Source organism: Pongo abelii, chromosome 1 (assembly GCF_028885655.2).
Source record: "Pongo abelii isolate AG06213 chromosome 1, NHGRI_mPonAbe1-v2.0_pri, whole genome shotgun sequence".
NCBI classification, from domain to species: domain Eukaryota; kingdom Metazoa; phylum Chordata; class Mammalia; order Primates; family Hominidae; genus Pongo; species Pongo abelii.
The window spans coordinates 40,266,613-40,280,564 of NC_071985.2; the positions used below are offsets into that span (position 1 = coordinate 40,266,613).

General features: G+C 41.3%; 1 pseudogene; it reads right to left on the bottom strand.

Moving 5' to 3' along the window:
- Nucleotides 1-3,736: 3,736 nt before the first annotated feature.
- On the bottom strand, nucleotides 3,737-5,649 carry LOC100431940 (transcription factor Dp-1-like; annotated as a pseudogene).
- Between the last annotated feature and the right edge of the window lie 8,303 nt (nucleotides 5,650-13,952).

Consider the following 13,952-nt stretch of genomic DNA (forward strand, 5'->3'; position numbering starts at 1 on the left):
CTTCTTTTTCTGGTCTTGATTACATTCAAATTCCACTGTCCCAACTAAATACTATCATATAGGTAAAAGTAAAGGGATTTCTAATATTAAGAGGCTCAGAGATGTAGCCCTGATGTGATGTGCTCGATCATAGGAATAGTAGCAGGGAATGAAGGAGTTTTGTAGAGTTTCTCAATACTTTATGGAAAGTTAGAATATCTCCCTGAAGTCTCCATGGGAGGTCTGAGAAATTTTTCTGATCATTTGGACATGTGCTAAACGATAATTTGAAGCATGTTTGAAAGATATGGTTCTGTGTTTAGGCAGTTTCGACAGTCATTTTATTATAAATACCCTCTTGGTTTATGTCACTCTCCCTAAACTAAGTTTGAGGTGCAAAATCCTGGTTTTGGAATCTGAAAGCTCGCCTTCCAGTGCTCTCTCTTGGGCTAACCAATTGTGTGATCTTTGGTAAGTCACACAGTGGCTCTGAGACAATTTCACATTTGGAAAATGTGGAAATAGGGCTGGGTAACCAAGAAGGGAGTTAAAGAGCTAGGCAAGCACAGTGTTTTACACTGATTGTCCCAGGATAAGTTTACAGACCTTGTTGGGCTTCAGTATCATCAGGAGGTCTTAATGATAGATTTCTGTGCTCACCCCAACAAGTCCTATTCAGTAATGTTTGGGGGTTGGCAGGAGAGAAGCAGTCCAGTTGCTTATTTAATCAGTGTGTTAGGTGATTTTGATGCTCAGGGTCCTCACACCATACCTGGAGAAACTTACCCAGGGAGGTATAATTCAGAGTCCCAGAGAACCTCTCCTCTCCATCCCATCACTAGCACTAGAAAGGTCCCTGAGGGTACAAAGGGAAGACTTCTCATTGGGCTTAAAATCCAAATGTCTGAGATAAAAGCAATCACACTAATGAATAATTAACCAGCATGGGTCCTTTCCAGATCAGGTTTTGAAAAGGCCAATCCAAACCAGCTGTGGCCAGTCAATACTGGCCTAAACTAGTTGGGCCATCACAGCCTAAATTTAAACTGATTGCAATCAGTTGAAACTACTCCAAATTGATGGGGACCATCCATGACTAGTCAGAACCAGCATAGACTGATTGTAGCTGGTCAAAATCAGTTGAAACCAGTTAGGTTCGGCCATAGCCAGTGTAAACCAGCTGTGACCCATTACAATTGGTCAAAACAAATTGGAACAGGCAGTAATGGATCAGAACCAGCATAAATCTGTTGTGCCCAGTTCAAACCACTCTAAACTGGTCATGCCTTTCAATAACCATTAGAAACTGGTGTTGTGGGCCACTTCATACTGGCCTAAACCAGCTGCAGACAGTCAGAACTGGTCTAAACCATTTGTGGCTAATTATAACCAGTCAAAATGGTAAGAGCCTGCCATGATCAATCAGAACCAGTTGAAACTGGTTGTAACAAGTCACAGTTGAGCCTAGCTGAAACCAGCATCAATATTTTGCAGCTGGTCAAAAGTGGTCTAACGCAGTTGTGGCCAGTTGAAATTGGTTAGAATCATCAATGACTGATTGAAACCCACCAAAACTGGTTGTGGATGGTCTAGGCAGGGTTTAAACCAGTCACAGCCAATCATAGCTGGTTCAGGCAAATTATGGCAGGTCAAAATCAGCCAGAACCAATTGCAGCTGATCAGAGGCAGCCTAAACTGGTTGAAACTAGTCTAAAGAGGTCAGAATCAGCCATGACCAGTCAGAATAGGCATAAACTAATTGCAGCTGGTCAAAATGACTAATGAGTCAAAACTGAGGCTGGGCATAGGTGTCCTAAAACAGTTGTGGCCAATTAAAATAAGTTGTGACCAGCCACAACCAGCTTAAATTGTCTGCAGCCAGCCAGAACTGGTTTCAACTCATTGTGACCTATTGAAATCAGTCAAAACTGGTTGTGAAAAACCACGACCAGTGAGAAACACAGAAACAAACTGTGGCCACTGAAAATTGGCCTAAACCAGTTATACCCTATTAAAACCAGTCTAAATCAGTTGTGGCAGGTCATAATAGGTCCAAACTGGTTTGGGACAGTCAAAACTGGTCTAAACCATTTGTAACAGACCAAGACCAGTCAGAAATGACCAAAATTAACTGTGGCTGGTATAAACCAGCCTAAACCAGTTGTTCCATGTTCAATCTGTCTAAACATGTCATGGTCAGTCATAACCAATCCAAACTAATTGTGGCCAGAAGAAACCAGCCTAAACAGATTGTAGCCAGTTATAGTCAGTCTAAATCATTTGTGGCCAGTTAAAACTCATCTAAATCAGTTGGAAATAGCCTAGACCAGAAAGAACTGGTATAAACAGGCTGGGGCCAGTCACAACTGGTTGAAGCCGATCTTGGCCAGTTTAGACTAGCTTTTAGCTAGTTTCTCCTGGTTTTGACTCATTATGTCTGGCTTCAACTGGTTATGATGGGCAGTGTCCAGGGGTAAACAGCAGTGTCCAGTGCTGACTGCTCATGACTGTTCATAGAACAGTAGCAGCACATGATGAACAGCAAACCATAGATTATTGGAGGTCCTCAAATTAAAAATAAACTTTTGTGAATTGTGGTTTTGATTTGCCTATACCTTGTGAGTAATGACGCTGAACATATTTTCACGTGCTTCTTGGACATTTATAAATGGTTTTTGCAGAAATGGCTACTCAAGTCCTTGTTCAATGTTTAAAGCAGTTGAAACTGGCTTTGTTGTTTCTTCCCTGTGCAGAAGCTTTTTTGCTTGATGTGATTCCATTTGTCAAATTTTGCTTTTGTTGCCTGTGTTTTTGAGGTCTTACTCCAGAAATCTGTGTCCAGAACAATATTCTGGAGTGTTTCTCCAATGTTTTTTTCTAGTAGTCGCACAGTTTTAGATCTTAAATTTACATCCTTAATCCATTTTGATTTGTTTATATGGCAAGAAATAGGAGTCTAGTTTCATTCTTCTGCATAAGCATATCCAGTTTTCCCAGTACTATTCATTGAAGAGACTATCCTTTTCCCAATGTATATTATTGATGCCTTTGTTGAAAATGAGTTAACAGTATATTTGTGAATTTATTTCTGGGTTCTCTATTTTTTTTTTTATCTTTTTTAGATGCCCATGCACATTTCATTAATAAAAACCAACAGTGCCAAGTTAAACAAGTCAAACAATTAAAGTCTCTTTATATTCCATAAAATATTACAGAAAATTTGTTTCAATAAAAAGACTCATTTTAGAACAGGCAGCTAATAGCAACCGTGCAGTTAATGGATTTTGTGAATAAATTTTAAAAGACTACCGCCTGTCCTTAAATTCCTTTTTTCTTTTGATAAAAAAAGAACTATTAAAAATGACTAATTTTGAGTTAAAAATTGTTAAAACATTCCCTATATTTAATTTCAATTTTGTAATAGATTACAGGAAGATGCTTATGAAACAAATACAACATTTGTTTCAGTACATGTCTTTAAATGATAGACTTGTAAGTATGTAAACAACTATATAATAAAAGGTTTCCAAACGCTGCCTGTAAGAAATCAGGCAAGTTTTACCATAAGCAATAAACCATTCCAAGCCTTCCAGACAGTCTCCATAGCCACACCAGCGTGGCAATAAGCTTTAACCAAACCAAACAAAAACAAACAAAAGCACTTTGCAATTTGTTGCTGCAAAATAGGGAGATAAAAGAGTGTATAAACTTGATGGAATCACAACAGTCAATATAATTTAAGGGAGAATAAAGTCAGTAAGGTTGATGGTGTTTATTGTTTAGAAAGTCGAATTCTGCTGTTTGCTTGGGGCTCTTGGACACCGTACCACTGAACAAATGGACAATTCGGCAGAGTCTTGCTATCAGCCAGCGTGGGTGCTGTCCAAACTCACGACGAATAAACGGCATTCGGTGCTCACCATCCACAACAGGAGGGCGTTTTATTTTCATGTATGTGGATGAAATACAATTTCTTCAGCAAACTCCGCAAAAACTGTTAAGGGGCAGAAATTAAGTCTGCACTCAAAGAAAAACAGAAAATGAAAACACAAAATCCTAAAAAGTAAATAAACTCTCGGCATCAGCACACTAGTATCAAAACATACATCCACAGCACGTCCTACTCCCACGGTAAACAATCCTTGCTTATCGGAGGTGCATATCTAAATTCAATGGCTTACCAATATTTTCTTAGGAGTAGGCCAAAAGGAAACAGAAAACCCACATTAAAAAAAAAAAAGTTTCTTTTCCCTAAACGTTTTCCTGAAGCTGAATGTGAAGTGGAGAGGACGTCAGTCGTCCTTGTTGTTCTCGTTGAAGTCGTCGTCCTCGTCATCCTTCCCGACGTAGGACACCGGGGTCTCCACCCGGGAGCCATTGTACTGAGATTGGAGCTTGTGGCCAGTATCTCATCCGCACCGTTGGTCAGGTCACTGGCAGAGAGCTTCTTGCCGTTAGACATGGAACGTGCCGTCGTGATGAACACGCCTCCGACAGGTCCCTGAGCCATTTCTGTCACGTACGGCTCCAGGGCCTTTGGGACCAGGCTTCTGGCCATTTTAAGGCCTTCGGCAGAGCAGCTCCCGGACTCCAGCCCACAAGCCATGCTCATCCGCTTCAGCACTTCTGTGTCATCGTAGATTTCAGATGTGTTGTCAAAATTAAACAGATACTCGAATTTGTCGTTGCAGATGCTGCAGTCGATGACGGTCTTCTTGCTGGTGTTAACAATGATGAAGGGCAGGTGGATGAGCGAGCTGGGCGTCGTTGGCCGGCTGACCTGCTGCTCCACGTGCTGGTTTCTCTCTTCACCAGGTCCTTGAAGGCAATTTGCTGTCGAATAAGTTCCTGAAATTGAGATTTTCTGTTTTATTCTGTCAAGTCTCCTCTGTCTTTCCACCTCTCAGTTCTGACATTCCCGAGCCGAGTTGGCGGGCAGACGAACTCACTTGATCTCCTTCTTCTCCTTGGAGATGTTCATGGCCATCAGCACGTTTAAGGCATCGTAGACGCATCGTCGATGTTCCTCTGGTCATAAGCTGACTCGCTTGGTAAGATGTGGTTGCCGGCAGCACTGAATTCCGCTACCAGCTCGTCCGCCACTTCGTGGTAGGAAGTGGTCATTTTCCACTGCACCTTGTCTCAGACCTTCCTGGAGAAATGCTACAGGGCTTGCCATTCTTCTCTCCTTTCCTGTTGCGCTTCCCCGCAGACCAAGGTGAGGAGTCGGAAGGTTGGTTCTGAGAGGCAAAGTGAGTGCTGGCGGTGTGTGGGCTACCTATCACGAGGGCGTTTGACGCTGCCGGTCTCTGAGGCGTACCGGTTACCACTTGCCGGACAATGCTGACATTGGACTGTCCAAAGGTTTTCGGCAAGAGCTGCTTCCCGAGCGGGTTGACGATGGAGGGGTGAACGGCCACGAGGGACACCAATGCCTTTTCCGGGACTAAGGTTCTGGTCTATGAAGACCTTGAGTTCTCCGTTGGCTTCAATTAGACCGGCAACTTTTGCCATGTTACCAGATCTGGGAAATCAATGCTATAAATGATCACCCTCCCAAAGAAGAAAAATGACTTTTCTGGGCGCAGCCCCTGGGTCCCGGAGCAACGTGCAGACTCATGGGACCACCCCAGACCCCGGCGGCGCCGGCCCAGCTGACCGGTAACTCTGACAAGTGGGCTTCCGGGGTCCGCGCCGCGCGCCTGTCACTAGGCCTCCGGCCGCCTCTGCAAGCCTCCCGCGCGCGCTGGAACCGGGTACCCGTAGGCTGGGCGGCCTGCCTCTCCTCCCCCACCCTCCGCGCTCCGGCCAACCCTGGCCCCGGCCTCGGCCCCTAGTCCGGCGCGGGGCACGGGCGCTGCTGTCAGTCGGGAGGGCCCAGCCCGGGACCCCCGCCCCGCGGTCACCTAAGAAGCCCCCACCGGCGCCGAGCGCGCGGGGTGCGGGAGGGCGCAGGTCGGTGCTAGGCGGGGCCTACAGGCGGCGGGGGCGCGGGATGGGGTGTCCCGGGGTCCAGCCCCGCGCCCCTTGCTCCCGTCCGCTCCCTTGGGCCCCGCCCACGGCATCCACTACCCGCCGCACCTGGCTGCTCGGCCCGGACGCGCGGGCGGGGCGCAAGGCGGCGCGGGGAGGCGCAGGCAGAGGCCGGACCGGGCCGGGCGGTCCCGGCGGTCCAGGCCGTGGACCGGTCCCTCTGGGCCAAGTGGCGCCGGGACCTCTATGTTTATTTTTTTATGCCACTACCATGCTGTTTTGGCTACTATAACTTTATAGTACATTTTGAAGTCTGGTAGTGTGATGCCTCCAACTTTGTTCTTTTTACTTAAGAATGCTTTGGCTATTATGGGTCTTTTGTGGCTCCGTATTAGTTTTAGGATTATTGTTTCTATTTCTGTGAGGAATATTACTGATATTTTGATGGGGATTGCACTGAATCTGTAGAACACTTTGAGTAATATGAACATTTAACAATATTGATTCTTCCAATACGTAAACATGGAATATCTTTCCCTTTTTTTGTGTGTGTGTCCCCTTCAATTTCTTTCATTGGTGTTTTATAGTTTTCATTCTAGAGATTTTTCATCTCTTTGGTTGAATTGATTCCTACTTCTTTTTCGTAGCTATTGTACATTAGAGCGCTTTCTTGGTTTTCTTTTTCAGATTGTTCACTGTTGGCATATAGGAAGGCTATTGATTTTTGTATGTTGATTTTTTATCTTGCAGTTTTACTAAATTTGTTTATCTGTTATGAGAATTTTTTTATGGAGTCTTTAGGTTTGTCCATATATAAGATAATGTAATCTTCAATCAAGAATAATTTGACTTTATTATTTCCAGTTTATACGCCATTTATGTCTTTTTCTTATCCAATTGCTCTGGCTAGGACTTACAGTACTATGTTGAAAAAAAGTAGTGAAAGTGGGCATTTTTGGTTTGTTCCGTATCTCAGGTTTTCCCAGTTCCATATGATACTAAACTAATTGCACCTCATAAGAGAAGGTCTAACGTGGTTGTGGCCAGTTGAAACAGGACTGATTTGGTTGGAACTGGCCATAATCAGTCTGAACTGGTGTAAACCAAGTATAGGCAGACAAAGCTGGGCAAAACTGGTTGAGGCCAGCCATAGCCAGTCTAAAGTGGCTGTGGCAGTCATAACTAGTCTAAACCAGTTGTGACCAGGTGTAATTGGCCTAAGCCTATCAGAACCAGCCATAACCTGGCAGAACTGGTATGAACTGGTTGAGGTTGGCCCAAACCAGCCGAAACCAATTACAGATGGTCAGAACCAGTCTAAACTGGTTGTGGCCTGTCATAGCTATGCAAAACCAGTTTTGGCCAGTTGAAAACTGGCTTAAACTTACTGCAACTGGTCATATTCAGTCTAAAGGGCATTCAAATGGAAAATAAGAAAGTCAAATCATCTTTGAAGATGATGTGATCTTCTATATGGGAAAACCTTAAGACTTCATCAGAAAACTCTTATAACAGATAAACAGTTAAGTAAAGTTGCAGGATACAAAATCAACATACAAAATCAATAGACTTCTTATATGCCAACAGTGAACAACCTGAAAAAGAAACCCAGAAAGTGTGCTAATGTACAATAGCTACAAAAAAATAAGTAGGAAAAACAACTGAAGAAGTGAAAGATCTTGGAATGAAAACTATAAAACACCAATGAATGAAATTGAAGAGGACACACACACAAAAGGAAAAGATATTCCATATTTGTAGATTGGAAGGATTGAGAGGACACCAAGAATGGGGACATGGTGGAGGAACAAACAAGATAGCCCAAAGGCAAACTTTGCTGGCTGTGCATTTTTGCTACAAGCTGTCTTCAGAGATGTAGACAAGAAGTTGGCGAGAGTTGAGGGGATATAGAAAGAAATTGGTGAGAATGACAGATATAATTCATCTGGAAAATAAATGCCTGGGGCATTTTCTGAAAGGCATGCAGGTGAGAAATATGTGACTAAGAGATGGCTTGTTCCAGCAAGTACCCTATGGTGTCTGGCTGTGCCCTGAAGTCATAAGCAGAGTTATTTGATCATATGACATCTGTGGGGTGATGGTAACTGTTAGCTTTAAGTAAACAGAGAATCTGTGCTGGGGCACGTGTGTTTGTGCATGGAGGGCAGATGAGGATTGAGAGAGAGGAGTCGTGTATAATAAGTCCTAAAGGAGAGAGAATGCAGCTAAACAACTCAATAACTCTGTCCTAGTTTCAGCTCCATCAGTGCAAGGGCAAAGCATTGAAATTAGCCTTCAATACAGTTTATTTGTTGCTGTCTAAATTCCAATTTTTTTTTTTATTTTTTTTTTTGTGTCAAGTTGGTCCATTTGCATGCAAAGTTGCTAGCTCTAATCTACTCTGATAATGACTTGGGTAAGCAGGTTGAAAATGTCTTACTCCTCCCTAAAGGCTCACAATGTAGAAAGGAAGGAGAGTAAAGCAACCTTTTCATAATTAAGGTAGAAAATTACATCACGTTTTCATACTTTTCATTTTTTTTCACCTCTCACAAATTTGGATGCTGAACTAGGGTTGGCAGGAACATGGACTGGAGAAGATGGGTGACACGTTTCTTGGAATTCAAACTTCTCTTTATCACGAAGGCTTAGTAATGCTGCCCAGCCAATTTCTGCATTAAACAAACACAAATTGAAGGAGAAGAACATTATTTAATCTCCCTATGGCCAACATCCATTAATAACCTAGATTTTCCTGAACCTAAATCTTTTATACAGCTAATTCATCATCTTCTTTTTTTTTTTAATGGATTCTCTAAGATTTATTCTCAAAGATACTTCTTTCAACTAACTGATGAGATCGTGAGCTAGTGACATGGCTGAAATTTTATATTCTCCTTATAGGAATTGAACACCACTCCTTTCAATTCCAATCCATTTCATTTAGTTCTGTTCTCTGCTGTCCCATTTTCCCTCTTGTTTCATTCTGGAAATCTCCAGAGTCAGATCTTGAACTTAATACCCACTTTGAATGCCTAGATCAAGACTGCATTTTGATGGTCTGGGTTAAAACTCTACAAGTGCTTAATTCCTTTAACCATCCCATTATCAACCTCTTCCCCCATTCCTTTCAGACACTAAACACAGAATAAATGGGATGCATTTACTTAAGAGGCCAGGAGCTTTGTGAATGGCCAGCCAGCACTGGGGCATCACCAGAAGGAATTAATAGAAAGGAAAACCAGCCCAAGGGAAAATTTTAAATAGGTGAAATTTATTTAAATTCACTTAATCTCTCTTTTCCTCACATCTTTCTTTCTTCATACGGCTCCTTAATTAACTTCCCCCTTTCTCTTTTCTAGCCCCACAGAGTGTTCGTGCTACTTTCTGGCTATCCTAGATTATATATACATCTGCCTTGTATAGCACCACCATGGATGCCTGACCCCTCCTTCTCATTCAGATATAGTCACAGACCTCACTCTCTAGTGTCCTAAGTAAACACTAGTTAACTAGTCAGCTCAACTGTACCGGAGAATAAAGGGTTAATATGGTGTTTTCTCCTGCGGATTTTGAATTTCAGAAGGAGACTTCAGAAGTGATTTAACCCAAAGGAATGCATATCTTTTGGTGGAATTCTAGGCACCTTGGTAGAAAATTTTTGAGTTGAGTGGCCCTATTGCTCAGATGCCACCATGTATGTCATTTTCTATGTTGTCTCTAATTAAATTCATTCTGCCTCTGGGACTGTAATGGAGAAATTTTAGATAAGTGTGCTTTCTAAGTGAATTACTGACTTTATTCATTTTTGCAAGCCACACCATTTGTTCATTTAATAGAGATTTACTGAGCATCTACTATATTGCAAGTTATGAGAGGTGCCTTGGATATACCTGATGAATAAGACAGTATGGCAGGTAGTAAAATCTGAACAACCAGAGTTCACTTCCTGGCTTCCTCTAGGGAAGGAATATTTGCCAAACCTGTCCCATTCATCAAAAAAAAAAAAAAAAAGAATGAAGAAGATATATCACACACTTGAACTTAATCCATGCAGCTCGCTTACTGTGGCTCAAGAAGAAAGGGTTTGGAAAAACTAGATAAATACTTCAGTCAGGGCACGCTGGCTGCTGAAGCATATTTAAAAATCAAATTACCATTTTAATGGTATGCATCGTTTCCATATCAAATAATAATATTATTGGCAAAGACTAGAAGGTGACACAACTTTGAGTGCTTAAACTGTCCCAACAATAGATGAAGCTATCTTAAAAGGACTACAAAGCCACTCCACCATCTGGCACCCTCTCTCGCCATCCTGGTGGGGTTGGGGAAAAAGAGCGCTTCCACGTGGTGAAATGAAATGAAATTGGCTTGCCCTGAGGATGCACGTTGAGGAGGGCCTGTTCGGCCATCTGACATTCTTTTTACTGTAACTGCATAAAGGGATGGCTTCCCAAGCAACAGTCTTATAAACAAACTATTTTTTATTATTACAAGTAGACAGGTTTACTACAGGTTTATTGTAGAAAGCACAGCAGAACACAAAGCAAAAAAATAGAAGTCATTTATAAAACCTGGAAATAGCTAATATTGATATTTCAGTGTATATCCTTCCAGTCTTTAAAATCTCCTGTGTGCATTCGTGTGTGTGTGTTTATGTGCGTATGTGTGTGTTTTCAAAGCAAAAATGAAATCAAACTGTATTATTTTCCATTTAACTCAGGCTGACTTCATGAGCATGTGGCCTGTGCTTAGTTTAATGCTCTGCTGTTGCCATCATGAAATACTTAGTTTTATCTTTGAGCCTGTGTGTTGTAAGTGAAGTCCAACGGGAGTGGAGGAGATGCATGCAATATGGGTGGCTCCTGTTCTTGATGCCTCATTTGCGTATAGTGTTCACAGTGCTTCATAAGCACAGAATTCCGATGGGTCCACAACGCAAGGGACTTTGTGAGACTGAAAGCAAGCATGAGGTAAGCATGTTATACCTATAACTGAATGCTCACCATCCTGAGGGACTGTGCTTTCCACTTGAACCAGAGCTTGCTTCTAATGCAGAGAGAAGACAATGGTGTTTTAAGAAACATGAAGGACCAAGAAAACTTATCATATTCTTTCTTACACAGGTTACCTCCCTGTATTAGCCAAGCACTTGAAATGATGACATAGAAGGAAAAATAAGGCAACCTGTAATTCCTTTCCTCTCAGTTCTTCCTTACTTATCAGTAAGCCAAAGGCAGAGAGTGCTGGTAGACTGTGGCTACATCAAGAAGTGAAATAAAAACAGTTGAGTTTACTTTGTGAATTCATTTCCATGTTCTGGCAAGAGAGAAATACATATGTATATGAGAACTTCAAAGTAGAAATTGTATAATTTTGGTGATTCTAAAAAAGAAATGGTTTTATTTACATTTTAAACTTGCACCACACAACAGAAAGATGAACGGTACAATTCATGCTAATAAATTAAATTTTAAAATTTTATTTACTAACAACATTAAATAGCAAATTAAGAATTTCATGTCAAGTCAAATGAGAGACCACAAAAGAAAGGAAAGATACTTCTTTCTGTTTAGGGGCCCCTCATTTTCATTTTCCACTGGGCCCTGTGAACTATATAGTCAGCCTTGACTGAATGATATATTATGATCATTTTTTTCAAATCATTAAATATGATTTATTCTTATTTTTTATTATATGTTTTAATAGACTTTATTTTTAGAGAAATTTTAGGTTTACAGCAAAATTGAATGCAAGATACAGACAGTTCCAATGTATGTCTTGTCCTCACACACACACAGCCTCCCCTATTATCAATATCCCCCAACTAGAGTGGTAAATTTGCTATAATTGGTAAACCTACATTGACATATCATTGCCACTCAATGTCCACAGTTTACATTAGAGTTCACTGTTGGTGCTGTACATTCTATGGGTTTGAATGAATGTATAATGACACATATCCACTATTTTGGTATCTTACAGAATAGTTTAACTGCCCTAAAAATCCTCTGTGCTCCATGAACATGATTTTAAAAGATTATTACTAACATCTGCATAGTAAATGGCTTCAATTGATGAATTTACTTAACTTATTTTCTATAACTTTTTGGACATTTAGAAGATTTACGATGTGTTTCAATTAGTTGGTTATTATGGTATGAGGAAAATATCTGTATGTAAATCTTTATATACATCTATGGCTGTTTCCTTAAGGAAATTCCAATAAGTAGAATGGCTAAGTCAAATGATATGTACATTTATAAGCATTTTGAGATATAGTGACACAGTTCTCCTGGGAAAGTTGGTAACAATGTCCAATTTCTACCTTAATACAGCAACCACATTCAGTACTTCATCTATCCCTTTTTTGTATCCATGCATTCAGTCTTTGGTGTTTTTTCACCTATTTATTCTTTCATCAACAATCCCTACTCTGTGTCAGGTACTGTATCAGGAAGATACTGGGCCAAATGATGAAGACTTGACTTTATGGAACTGACAGTCGAGTGGAAAAGGTCAGACTGAAACAACCCCACAAATACCTATGTATTTACAAATTGCAATGAGTTCTGTGAAGGGAAAGGCTGGAATGGTTTTAGAGCATTGAGCTGGCATCTTCACTTAGTTGGAGTGTCAAGACATGTTCCCCTGAAGAGGTCATAGCTAGGTGAGACTTGAAGGAAAAGTCGAAGTTAAGTTGGCAAAGGAAAGGAGAAGGAGAATGGAAGCGTGACAGACAGACGACCAGCCTGAGCAAAGGCCTGTGGCAGGAGGGGTGAAATCATGGAAGCAAAAGTCCAGTGTGGTTGGAGCACAGAGGGCAGAGGGGAAAGTTGAGAGAGACAAAGCTGGAGGCATGGATTAGGCCAGAGGTCCACAAACTGTGGCCACCAGGTTAGATCCAGCCTGCTGTCTATTTTTATAAATAAAGTCTCATTGGAATGCAGGCATGCTCATTTGTTTCTGTATTGTCTATGGCTGCTTTTGAGTTACAATGGCAGAGGTGAGTAGTTCCAACAGAGGCTGCCTGACCCCAAGAGCCTGCAATATTTACTGTTACACCCTTTACGGAAAAAGTTTGCCTACTGCTAGACAAGACCATGCAAGGTCTTAAAATCTGTAGAGAGGTTTCATTCTTTCCCGGGAATGGTGGGAAGTGATTAAAAGGTTGAAAGTTATAGGTAGCATGTGATTTGTATTTTGGAATGGATTGGAAGGTGCAGAGGGAAATGCAGGGAGACCAGTGAAGACTGTCACAGTATTCCAGGTGGGAGCCAATGGACCCCTGCAAGAGGGTAGTGGCTTTAGAGACGGAAATTGAAAGACATTTGAGAAGCAAAACCAAGAGGATATAACATGATGGGAGAGGGAGAGAGTTATCAAAAATTAACCCTAGATTTCTGTTTAGTACAATTACATGAACCATGGTGCTCTTCACAGAAATAGCGAAGATTGGAAAAGGACCAATTGAGAGTGCCCAGGGAGATATTAATGAGTTCAGTGTGAGGTACCTTTGAGATAGCCAAGAGGATTTTGTATAGGCAATTGGATAAAGGTTTCTGTAGCTCAGAAAAGTAGTGAATACTCCCCATTGTAATTTGGCCAAAAACATACTTAGTATCTCATTATATATTTTCTACTGGGTTTATATTTGCCCCTGACTTTTCAATGCAAAGAACATTTAGTGTCTATGATGTGCTAAGCACTTGTGTGTTACTGCAAGAGAATACAAATACAAATAAAATATGCTTTCTATTCTCAAAATTACACAATCTACAATATAAAGCAGTCACTAATGAATGGTACTAGAGTTGAGCCCAAAAATGCTATGGGAGCAAATAGTAAAAAGCAAAAATGAAACCAAAATGATATGGGAAGTGCAATTAATTCTGTCAGGGGTGAGAAATCCACAATGAAGGTGGTACTAGAAAAAGGATAAATGGGGTTTCAGATGGTAAAGAGGTGGTAAGGTCAATGCATACAGGGGCAAAAGG